The 12,005-nt window shown below is 43.1% G+C and overlaps 1 long non-coding RNA gene across 2 annotated transcripts; it reads right to left on the bottom strand.

The window, feature by feature from the left end:
• Window positions 1-1,755: 1,755 nt before the first annotated feature.
• On the bottom strand, window positions 1,756-9,150 carry LOC130300959 (uncharacterized). Of its 2 annotated transcripts, none has more exons than XR_008851693.1 (3): window positions 9,094-9,150; window positions 3,814-3,993; window positions 1,756-1,915 (listed from the first exon to the last, which is right to left on the bottom strand). It is a non-coding gene; the product is annotated as an uncharacterized LOC130300959 (long non-coding RNA). The 2 variants fall into 2 exon arrangements; XR_008851699.1 differs by lacking the exon at window positions 9,094-9,150 and adding an exon at window positions 4,076-4,100 and having other exon boundaries at window positions 3,814-3,968.
• Between the last annotated feature and the right edge of the window lie 2,855 nt (window positions 9,151-12,005).

The raw sequence follows: 12,005 nt of genomic DNA, 5'->3' as shown, positions 1-12,005 counted from the left end.
GTGTCCTCATGCTTCAGCCTCATCCAAGCTGTGTCATTCAGCCACTATATGGTGTCCTCATGCTGACAAAATGTCCATGCTGTGTCATTCAGCCACTATATGGTGTCCTCATGCTGCCAACATGTCCATGCTGTGTCATTAAGCCACTATATGGTCTCCTCATGCTGAAAACACCTCCATGCTGTGTCGTTCTGCCACTATATGGTGTCCTCATGCTTCAGCTTCATCCAAGTTGTTTCATTAAGCCACTATATGGTGTCCTCATGCTGCCAACCCCTCCACACTGTGCCATTCAGCCACTATATGGTGTCCTCATGCTGCCAACACCTCCATGCTGTGTCATTCAGCCACTATATGGTGTCCTCATGCTTCAGCCTCATCCAAGCTGTATCATTCAGCCACTATATGGTGTCCTCATGCTTACAACATGTCCATGCTGTGTCATTCAGCCACTATATGGTGTCCTCATGCTGCCAACATGTCCATGCTGTGTCATTAAGCCACTATATGGTCTCCTCATGCTGACAACACCTCCATGCTGTGTCATTCTGCCACTATATGGTGTCCTCATGCTTCAGCTTCATCCAAGCTGTGTCATTCAGGCACTATATGGTGTCCTCGTCCTCGTGCTGCCGACACCTCCACACTGTGCCATTCAGCCACTATATGGTGTCCTCATGCTGCCAACACCCCCATTCTGTGTCATTCAGCCACTATATGGTATCCTCATGCTTCAGCCTCATCCAAGCTCTGTCATTCAGCCACTATATGGTGTCCTCATGCTGCCAACACCTCCACACTGTGCCATTCATCCACTATATGGTGTCCTCATGCTGCCAACACCTCCATTCTGTGTCATTGAGCCACTATATGGTGTCCTCATGCTTCAGCCTCATCCAAGCTGTGTCATTCAGCCACTATATGGTGTCCTCATGCTGCCAACACCTCCACACTGTGCCATTCAGCCACTATATGGTGTCCTCATGCTGCCAACACCTCCATTCTGTGTCATTGAGCCACTATATGGTGTCCTCATGCTGCCAACACCTCCACACTGTGCCATTCAGCCACTATATGGTGACCTCATGCTGCCAACACCTCCATTCTGTGTCATTCAGCCACTATATGGTGTCCTCACGCTTCAGCCTCATCCAAGCTGTGTCATTCAGCCACTATATGGTGTCCTCATTCTGCCAACACCTCAGCGCTATGCCATTCAGCCACTAAATGGTCTCCTCATGCTGCCAACACCTCCAAGCTGTCATTCAGTCACTACATTGTCTCCTGACTTTGATGCCACCACCAGGCTCTGTCATTGTGCTGCTCTGCGGCAGTGTTTCTAAAAGCAATGTAATCTGCATGTTATTCTGAATAACAGTATTATTTCACTAACCCAACACACTCCATATGCGTTTTAGAACACAGCAAAGTGTTCTATACCCCTATAGAGGCTGTATGTAGGCTAGAAATAGCCTTTTTTAATATAGATTTGCCACGCAAAAATTCGGATCGAAACGCACTTTTCCGGAAAATTCGGCGAATCAGCCGAATCTCATTTTTGAAAAGTTCGCTCATCACTATATATCTCCATATCGAATGTGAGGAATTCAGAAGTACAGTAGAGGCCACATTCATCTTCATCAAAATTCTATTTTAGTCCCATACAAAAATGGAGATCTAATACAGTTGTATACATGGTATCATGGTGGGGCCACATCCAATAAAAACAAATTCTCAAATCCATTTGAGCTTCCATTAAAATCCACCATTGGTGGAGAGTTTATTGGCACAAACCGATTTGCTCATCTCTAGTGTGGTGTTGTTCTTGGAATAAAGTAGACATGTCCTTCTAATCCCGGGCAACCGCTTTATGTTCAGTTCTCTTGGCAGCTTTTCGACTCATTGAAGGTTCATGCTGTAATAGATTTCGGAGCATTAGAGAATTCTGCAATTGAGGTTTAATTGTTGCACATGTACTTAATTCCCTTGATGTAAGGAAGGTGCCAAATTGGCACATAATATCACACATACAGATTGATGATGTTTTGGGTTTTATTTTTGCCAGATGTCAAGTATATATTTAAGTAGGTCACAATGTTCATGAATTTATTAACTATTATATTATGATTTATAACCCATTAAGAAAATATGTAAACGTTCAGAAATTTTCATCAGAAATTAAAGTAACTAATATACATTGAGTTCTAACCTCTATCATAAACACATACTTTATAACTATAGGAAATGAAAAATATTGTTTGAAATAACAGGCATGGAAAATTATATGTGATCCAATCCTGGCCTGATGTTTTCCTACCATACATTATGAACGATAATATACTATGTTGAATATTTTATTCTTTGTGTAGGAGGTATATTACTGTGTGCTTTGCTTCTTAAAGCTAAAATCATCTATCTGACTCATACCTGGTCCCCATATTTGAAAAGCATGTGTCCAGAAAGCACAGTAATAAATGACATAGGAAGAATGTGGATTTACTACTTAGGCAGCATGGTGGCTCAGTGGTTAGCAATGGGGACCAAGGTTTAACTCTACCAAGGGCAACATCTGTATGGAATTTGTATGTTCGCCTCATGTTTATGTTGGTGTCTTTCCATGCTCCAAAACTTACCAGGACCCCCGTGATCAGACATCTTATCCCCTATCCTTTGGATATCCTTTGGATAGGGGATAAGATGTCTAGGTGCAGAGTACCCCTTTAAGCTTTTGCCTAATTATACTAGTATGAAAGGCTGGCCTACATAGTTGAATTCAACTTGTAGGCATCTTTTTAGGTTTTATTTATGGAGATGTGTCCATTGTCACGAAGGTCCATGGAAATAGGTGTGGAGGAGCAGGTACAGTTATGTATACACACAATATGTATCAAACATATTAGTAGAAGGGACCTTTAAGATATACCCTTCAAACAGCAAAATGTTTTTCTCCTATAGATTCCATCTTCTTTATTGGCTAACCTCTTTGTCATTGCTTTCCTTCCCCAACCAATTTTATGGTGCAAATAGGTTTTAACTTCATAGGTGTCCCCTCTTACCCCTTCCGGCCTGCAAAAATAATTGGCACCGGATTCAAATTGCTGGATATATGTTAACCCAGCCTTAGACTGTCTAATCTAAATCAAAGGCAGAAGAAAGATGATACCCAGTACTCACCAGTAATGCACAGTGAAGATCTATTATGCCATAGTGTAGTACAAGGACGCATTTTGGTGTGGGAGCCTTCCTCAGCTGTGTGCCTAGGCAGACAGCTGAGGAAGGCTCCCACGCCGAAACGCGTCTTTATACTACACTATGGCATAATAAATCTTCACTGTGCATTACTGGTGAGTGCTGGGTATCATCTTTCTTCTACCTGTGGCTTCACCCCACCTCGTACACCACCACAGATTCCACGGAAGTGCCGACATGTCCCTATATTAATCTAAGTCATAGACCAACTATTACTTGGCCCAAACTGTGCCAGAAACTTGTTCCAGAGTTTTGGCACAGTTTGGGAACATGGTGTTTCAACTCAAGCCACCTCCCTTTTACTGAAGCTTCATCCAATTTAATGAGGCCATGACCCATTAGTCGGATGCTGGGAAAGTGTCTAAAAAGCATCTAAAACTTTTTAAAAATGTGGCACGTTTGCCATACTAATTCTGCCCCACTGTGTGTAAAACCATCCTTAAAGTGACAGAACATCTTTAAATTACTGACACATGTAGGTGCAGACATCTGTAAAGCAACATGCAGTGGTATAGGTCTGAATTCTTTCCTTGTATTCCTCAAATACCACAGGCTAAAAGTTACCTTGTGTAGCAAAGTGTAAGCTGCTAATCTCTTAGATGTGTTGGGCAATGCTCATCATCACTGGTGACATCTTCTGTTCTTTACCCTTTATGTACGCCATTACCGTGAACCGTTCAGGCTCTTCCTATGTGTCCAAACTTATCGGAAGTTGTTGTCTGTATTGAAAACAGAAGTAACATCCTAGAAGACACGTAATAGCCCCTTATTATCGAGATGATTAGACATTACGCTAATACATGTAATAAACATCACACGTTCTCACATGGAATGGCTGCTTTTGATAACCATCTGCGACTCATAAGCATAAAAATGCACTGGCTGAAAATAGAAAGAAATCAGAAACACATGTGAGCGACACATCAGGATTAAAAATGTATAAAAAGAAAAGGCAAAGTACAAATGTTACTAATAAATTTTACAGCCAGGTATAGTAAATTTGGTGTCAATATGCGGTAATAATATTGATTGTTATTGTTGTTTTACTGGTGGAATTAAAGCAGTAAATAACCAGATATAGAAGACAAAAATGAACACAGAGAAGACGCTCAAAGTGCCGTAAACCCTGATGATAAATAATATGAATCAAGGCAAGTTGTGTGTGTGGTGCCCCAGCACCAAAGGCTGTCCAGTTGCTTCGGACTGCTTCGGGGCAGACCTGCAGCATCGGTGTTGGGCCCACTGAGGAACATATTTTTATATTAATTATGTTTCAGCACTATGCCAAGAATTTATATATTTTTATAATTATTTTGTTGTTATTCTTATGTATGTTATTTATGTGTTACTATGCCTTTAAGCAGAGGAGCAGTGTACCCCGTGTGACCCTGCCTGCCAATGGGAACCCCTTAATTCTAGCCCATATAGTGGGGAGGGAGTTGCCCCAGACTAGCCTGAGCACCAGTGTGGTTAATCTGTGTTGTGTGTAGAGAGCTCCAAGGTAAGGCCCAGATCAAATCTACTTTATCAGGTCATTCTGCAAGGCTAACCCACATGGTGAAAGTTCATGCCCTGGTGGAGGAAGCTACAAGTCCTTGACAAAACCCTAGCTACCAGGATCAATCTTCAAGTTTCTCAAGTCAGTACCAATTTATTGGGTGAAAGCACCACAAGTCCCAGCAACGCAACAGGGCTCCCAAGGGGTTATGCTGCATCCTCTCACTCTGCACCATACTGTCTATGTAATACCATCTGCACCCAGCTCGGTAAAGACAGTTGTCCGTAACCTGACGTCGGTGTGTTCCTTTACTCCCTGTGTCTGGCCCAGGAGAAGCTGTCTCCATCCTCAGACCGTGTATAGGCTAACGGTGCCCTGGCGTCACAAAATGATAAGGTATTTCCCTGCACCACCCGTGGTACCACATGTGCTTGCTTTCCTTTATGCGCTGTGGGCACAACACCAACATGCACCTTGCCCCACACTGATGTAAAAGTATGCAGGATGCCTGGATCAGCCTGCATTCAACGGTAGCGCAAAGGTTTGGCAGAAGGTAATAGCAGTCAAAGGAGAAGTGCCTCGGGGAACCTAAGGGTTCTGGAAAATTCTCAAGAAATTCTAAAAGTAAATGGACATTTAGAGATGGCTCTCCTGGCTATAAAAGCAATATATACATCTGAATAACCGGGCACGCACTTTGTAAAATTTCATTTAAAAACAAGATAATAAAGAATCTTGTAAACATTATATACAAATGAACAGTTGAGAAAATAAAATTATATAATAAGCGGACAGTGTGTGGCATGTAACAGCTTTTATGGTACTGGGGAATATGACAAGAGACGCCTTTTTAAGAAAAAGAAAAAACATTAATACAATATAGGTATAGGGCAACGAGCTCTGCCAGTATACTGAAACTAAATAGGAAGTGTTTTCCTCTTTAGTTTAGTTTCAGGATACTGGCCAAGCCCGAGTATAAAAAAAAAAAAAAACACGGATAATGCCCCTGTAGATATATCTTTATAGTAATTATTAACTTTGGATAGGGGATAACATGTCTTGGGGCGGAGTACCCCTTTAACCCCTTAAGGACCCGGGGTTTTACCGTTTTTGCATTTTCGTTTTTTCCTCCTTATCTTTAAAAAATCATAACTCTTTCAATTTTGCACCTAAAAATCCATGTGATGGCTTATTTTTTGCACCACCAATTCTACTTTGCAATGATATCAGTAATTTTACCCAAAAATCTACGGCGAAACGGAAAAAATAATCATTGTGTGACAAAATTGAAAAAAAAAACGCCATTTTGTAACTTTTGGGGTCTTCCGTTTCTACACAGTACATCGTTCGGTAAAAATGACACCTTCACTTTATTCTGTAGGTCCATATGATTAAAATGATAACCTACTTATGTTGGTTTGATTTTGTCGTACTTCTGTAAAAATTTGAATTTGATTTTGTCGTACTTCTGTAATTTATACATTTAAAATTGTCATCTTCTGACCCCTATAACTTTATTATTTTTCCACATATGGGGCAGTATGAGGGCTCACTTTTTGCGCTGTGATCTTAAGTTTTTTTTTTTTTTTTTTTTTTAGCGTTACCATGTTTGTATTGATCAGACTTTTTGATCGCTTTTTATTCATTTTTTCATGATATAAAAAGTAACCAAAAATACACTTTTTTGTACTTTGGAATTTTTTTGCGTGTACACCATTGACCGAGCGGTTTAATTAATGATACATTTTTATAATTCGGACATTTCCACATGCGGCGATACCACATATGTTTATTTTAATTTACAAAGTTTTTTTTTTTTAAATGGGAAAATGGGGGTGATTCAAACTTTTATTAGGGAAGGGGTTAAATTATCTTTATTCACTTTTTTTGCACTTTTTTTTGTGGTGTTATAGCTCCCATAGGGACCTATAACACTGCACATGCTGAACTTTTACATCGTTCAATGGTTTCTCATAGGAAACCATTGATCGATGATTCTGCCGATTGACTGCTCATGCCTGGATCTCAGGCACTGAGCAGTCATTCGGCAATCGGACAGAGATGAGGCAGGTATGGATCCTCCGGTTGTCTTGTAAGCTGTTCGGGATGCCGCGAGTTATAGAGCGGGAGCGGACTCATGACGTACATGTACATCATGGATCCTGAAGGGGTTAAAGCCACAGAGAAATGTGGAGGATACAGGAAGAAAAAGAGGAAAAAAAGCACAGCGCATGATGTAAAACCAATAGAGGAGCAGAAAGGTGGGGGAGATCAAGTATGAGCACTAATTTGCTATATTGGTAAGTGATGATGTAATGTGGCCTCTATTTAAATAGAATTGTTTCACAATTTATTTTCATCTTCATATTTTTTTTATCTACGTTCAAGTAAAAACTAAAGATTATAATGCTTTAAAAAAAGTGTTGGTTTTCTGAAACGTTCTCCAACAGAATTTCATAATAAAATATTTTTTTCTCTTTAAACACATGTGAATGCATTGCAGATTGTAAACATATGCTGAGGATATTACACTGTTATTAAAATGTAATATCTGCTTTATTGATTATAACATTTTGTTTTCTTTTTCTAAAGTTAAAGCACTGTTGCCAGAATAGAAGTTTGCATGCGCCACATAGATGTCACAAAGTTAATATCTAGTTTTTAAAGTGGTTAATATATTCTTTTTTTTCTCATGAAGATGAGGGATGGATTATCTGAAGTTGTAAATTGACTCTTTAAAGGGGTATTCCAGGATTTTTTTTTTATTTGACTATGCTACAGGGGCTGTAAAGTTTGTGTAGTTCACAATATAGTGTCTGTACCTGTGTGATGGTTTTCTCACAATTCTTATGTCATTTCCGGCTCAATATTTATTTTTAACTGCATACAAAATGACTGTTGTCTCAGATTTTTCCCAGGTTGCAATGCGGCCGAGACCTGATTAACTAGTCAGCTGATGACAAGGAGCCTGTCTGCTTCAATGGGTGGAGAGATCGCTTGGTGGGAGAGAGATCAATCTGCAACTAATGCAACAGCTCTAGGCACCCTGATTGAAAACCACAGGTCTTTTGAATGGATCCAGCTCATGTATGATTCAATGGGTGGGTGCAAAAAAGAAAACTCAAACAGGAAATACCAGTTCACAAAAAGCTAGCCACAGTGTAATAGTAATGTCACAACATAGCCTTTAAGCCCCAAAGACAAGCGTAGATCCTTCCTAAGCATGTCCATTACTGTCTGACAGGTACGTACTAAAATCACCTTATGGTGGAGAACCCCTTTAAAAGAAAAATAAATCATGCAAACTTTGAACAATTTATTATTTCAGTGTGGGGTCATGTAATCTCCTTACTTCTGAGGTGACACTCTGTGACAAACCCCCTCCTCATGTTATCTCCCACTACTGGGTTGACACACTGTAACAAACCTCCTCCCCTTGTCATTTCTTTTCTCATTTCTTTACTACTAGGGGGACACACTATAACAATCCCCCCTCCTCATGTAATCACCTTACTACTGTGGGGACAGTTTTGCGGCTATCAGGACCTGGAGAAATAACCTGCAGAGTGCTGAACGGCGCCCCTATCAATAAGGCGCTCTAGACTGCTGCCTATTTTGCCTATAGGTGGAGCCAGCCCTGGATGTCTGCCAGCTTCTTCCTTTGCCTTTCTTTATTCTGAACGCATTAATGTTTGGCCAAAAAAAACATGTGAATGGAGGGATTGGAGAAAAACATGAGAAGTTCCAGGATTGCGCAGTCAAGTACTAGACATTTCATCCCCTATCCAAAGGATATGGAAAAAGATGTCAGATCACAGGGAGTCTGGCTGCTGGGACCCCCCACGATCTCCTGCCCAGAACCCCGGTAATTCCCATGCACGGAGTGATCTCCACCGGATTACTGTCGACCACAGCCTGAAGCTGTGGAAGACATGCCCCCTCCATATATGTCTATGGGACACTATCTCCGTCTCTCCCATAGACATGAATGGAGGAGGAGTGTCGACCATGGCCTAGCCTAGTACAGTCGGCATTCTGAATATAAATGCCGGGCCAGAAATTGTGGCAATCCCAGCAGTCGGACCCCCCACAATCAAACATCTTACCGCTTTATCCTGTGGATAGGAGATTAGATGTCTAGTACTGGAGCTTCCCTTTATTGTCCATATGGACATAAAGTGCAATTTCAGGGGAGGCTGCTGCAAGCAAAATCCACCAGGAATTTCCTTAAAGGGGTTCTCCGGCGCTAAGACATCTTATCCCCTATCCAAAGGATAGGGGATATGATGTCAGATCGCCGGGGTCCTGTTGCTGGGTATCCCCGGGATCTACCATGTAGTACCCACCTTTAGCGGCTTCCAGAACTGCTGGAGGTCCTCAGGCTGAGTCCATCTCGACCACGAGGACGGAGCATAGTGACGTCACGCCCCCTCCCATAGGCTTGCATTGAGGGGCCAGAGCGTGATGTCACACAGGGGCAGAGCCGTGACATCACTATGCTCTGTCCCCGTGATCGCCAGTAATCAGTCCTGGAGCGAACACGCTCCGGGGACTGATTCTAACGGGGTGCGGCGTGGAAGATCACGGGGGTCCCCAGCAGCGGGACCCCCGCGATCAGGCATCTTATCCCCTAGGCTTTGGATAGGGCAGGGGTCTGCAACCTTTAAGACAAAAACAGCCACTTGGACCTGTTTCCGAAGAAAAGAAAAACTGGGAGCCGCAAAACCATAGCAACATTTAAAACAAATATAACACTGCATATATTGTTTCTTACCTTAATGCTATATATACAGGATCGTGCAGTCAACTGTCAATCTGAAGAAAAAAAGGACTTTCACTTAACAATGTTTAGGCCCAGGCCTGGGGTGGGCTTTTTTTATTTATGCCCAGGCCTGCGGGGAGTTTTTTTAGTTAGGCCCAGGCCTGGGGTGGGCTTTTTCTTAGGCCCAGGCCTGGGGTGGGCTTTTTTTTAGGGCCAGGCCTGGGGTGGGCTTTTTTAGTTAGGCCCTAACTAAAAAAGCCCACCCCAGGCCTGGGCCTAACTAAAAAAAAAAGCCCACCCCATGCCTGGGCCTAACTAAAAAAGCCCACCCCAGGCCTGGGCCTAACTGTTAGGCCTAGGCCTGGGGTGGGCTTTTTTAGTTAGGCCCAGGCCTGGGGTGGGCTTTTTTTAAGGCCCAGGCCTGGGGTGGGCTTTTTCTTAGGCCCAGGCCTGGGGTGGGCTTTTTTTTAGGCCCAGGCCTGGGGTGGGCTGGGGAGAGGGGGGTTAATGCTGCCGCGGGGTGAGGGGTTAACCTGGTGAGGGGTTAAGTTACCCCTCACCCCATGGCAGCGGTGATGGGGTGATGGGGTGAGCCTGGTGAGGGGTTAAGTTACCCCTCACCCCATGGCAGCGGTAGCGTTAACCCCTCAGCCCGCGGCAGCATTAACGCTGCCGCGGGGTGAGGGGTTAAGCAAGTGAGTAATGGTACTCACCAGCTCCTCGCGAGGCGTCTTCCTCTCCCGGCGGCTCTCCTCGACTGAGCGCGCAGGCCGGCGACATCACTGTCATGTGACATTACATTGTCACATGACAGTGAGGATCCGCGCGGCCCCGGAAGAAGAGACTCCGCTCCGATGGCACCAGGGCAGGTGAGTAAACCTAAAGGTAAGGGTGACCGGGACAGACTCACGGAGCCGCTTCAAAGGCTTAAAAGAGCCGCATGCGGCTCCGGAGCCGCGGGTTGCCGACCCCTGGGATAGGGGATAAGATGTCTTAGCGCCGGAGTACCCCTTTAATGTGAACAAGCCCTTAGATTAACATTACTTAGGTCGGTAGATTTTTTAAGTACTAGTGGAACATAAAGCCAACAGTGTTTTTAAGTTCTCGAATGATGTCTTGGGGGCCATTGAAAACCAAGATTACACATAGCTTTGTATACAGTAAGTTCTTACAAGATCACAAAAAAAAAACATAATTAACATAAACAATTACTTCTGAGATTTTCTCAGCAAAGAAGAAGAAATGCTGCAAATAAAAGACATTTCATATTCTTGTACGTTGGAAGCAGACCAACATCTCTCCCAGCAGTGCTCAGGCATCTCATCTGAACAACAGACATTCACATCAAAACAGATTTCTCTCGTATTTGGCACCAGCAGGTTATGATTCCTGCCCACAGAGTGCTAAGAATTAGGAGAAGTTAAATCTCAAGCTGGAGATTAAATAGGCCCAGACTCTTATATTCTTTGATAAAGATGTCAAAGTGAGGGCTATTTCACACACAACTTTTTTTTTTTTTTTTTTATTAAAAAAAAAAATGCCAGTGCAGTTTTAAATGCAGTTTTGCAGAGCAAAGCCAAAAGTGGATCCAGTAGGATGAGGAAGCCATCCTTATAACCTATTTCTGACTTGCACTAAAAACTATTTCTAGCTTTGGCTCAGAAAAACATCTGAAAAACATTTTGGGAGAAATAATTAATATGGTCTGTTTGTGCAAAAGTAATCAGTCCACAGATTTTTTTACAGGTACTCATGCTGTTTTATAACTCCGGCTCATCTGAACACTGTCCAATCCAAGTTTAAACAAACTGCTAGTTAGCTTACATTAGGGAACAAAATAGTGCTCTGAAAATATGGTCCATTTTTGTCGCATTTTAAGCCACACTCCATTTCAACCATAGCCTTGCCCTGTTTGAAGGCCCCCTTCACATATATCCGGCTCAGGTTCTCTCTGGCGCAGTAGAAAAATGCCAGAGGGAAACTGGTGACCAAACTGATCCAATTTATTTGAAGAAAAATCTGTTCCAATTTATCCAGGGGCTCAATTGGGACACTGGATCACCAGACACGCTGAACATGCCGGACAGGAGAATGCAGCAAGCCCCAAATCCAGCCTGGGCGACAGACCCATCGATAACAGATACATTTTGCCAACAATTGTCCTATCAGTTGTGGCCAGTTTGCCAAATATGTGTGTTCCCCGCAGGGGTGTAACTATAGGGGGTGCAGAGGTAGCAGTCACACTGTCAGGATCCGGACTGGTATCTGGGGAGGACACAGGTGGTGGATCCTCTGTGTCAGTGGGGTGATGGCATGGGCCGTACCAGGGGAACGGAATCTAAGAGGTTACTGGTTTTCACCAGAGCCCGCCGCAAAGCGGCATGGACTTTCTGCGGCAGGTAACCCCCAGGTCGTTCCACCCGATAGCGACTCAACCTCACTGACTGCTGAGTCAGGCGCGGTACAGAAGGACTAGGCAAAAGGCAAGGTCAGGGC

The sequence above is a fragment of the Hyla sarda genome, chromosome 1 (genome assembly GCF_029499605.1).
Source record: "Hyla sarda isolate aHylSar1 chromosome 1, aHylSar1.hap1, whole genome shotgun sequence".
Lineage (NCBI taxonomy): Eukaryota > Metazoa > Chordata > Amphibia > Anura > Hylidae > Hyla > Hyla sarda.
The sequence above is the reverse complement of the archived record's forward strand: the minus strand, read 5'-3'. Positions and strand labels throughout refer to the sequence as shown.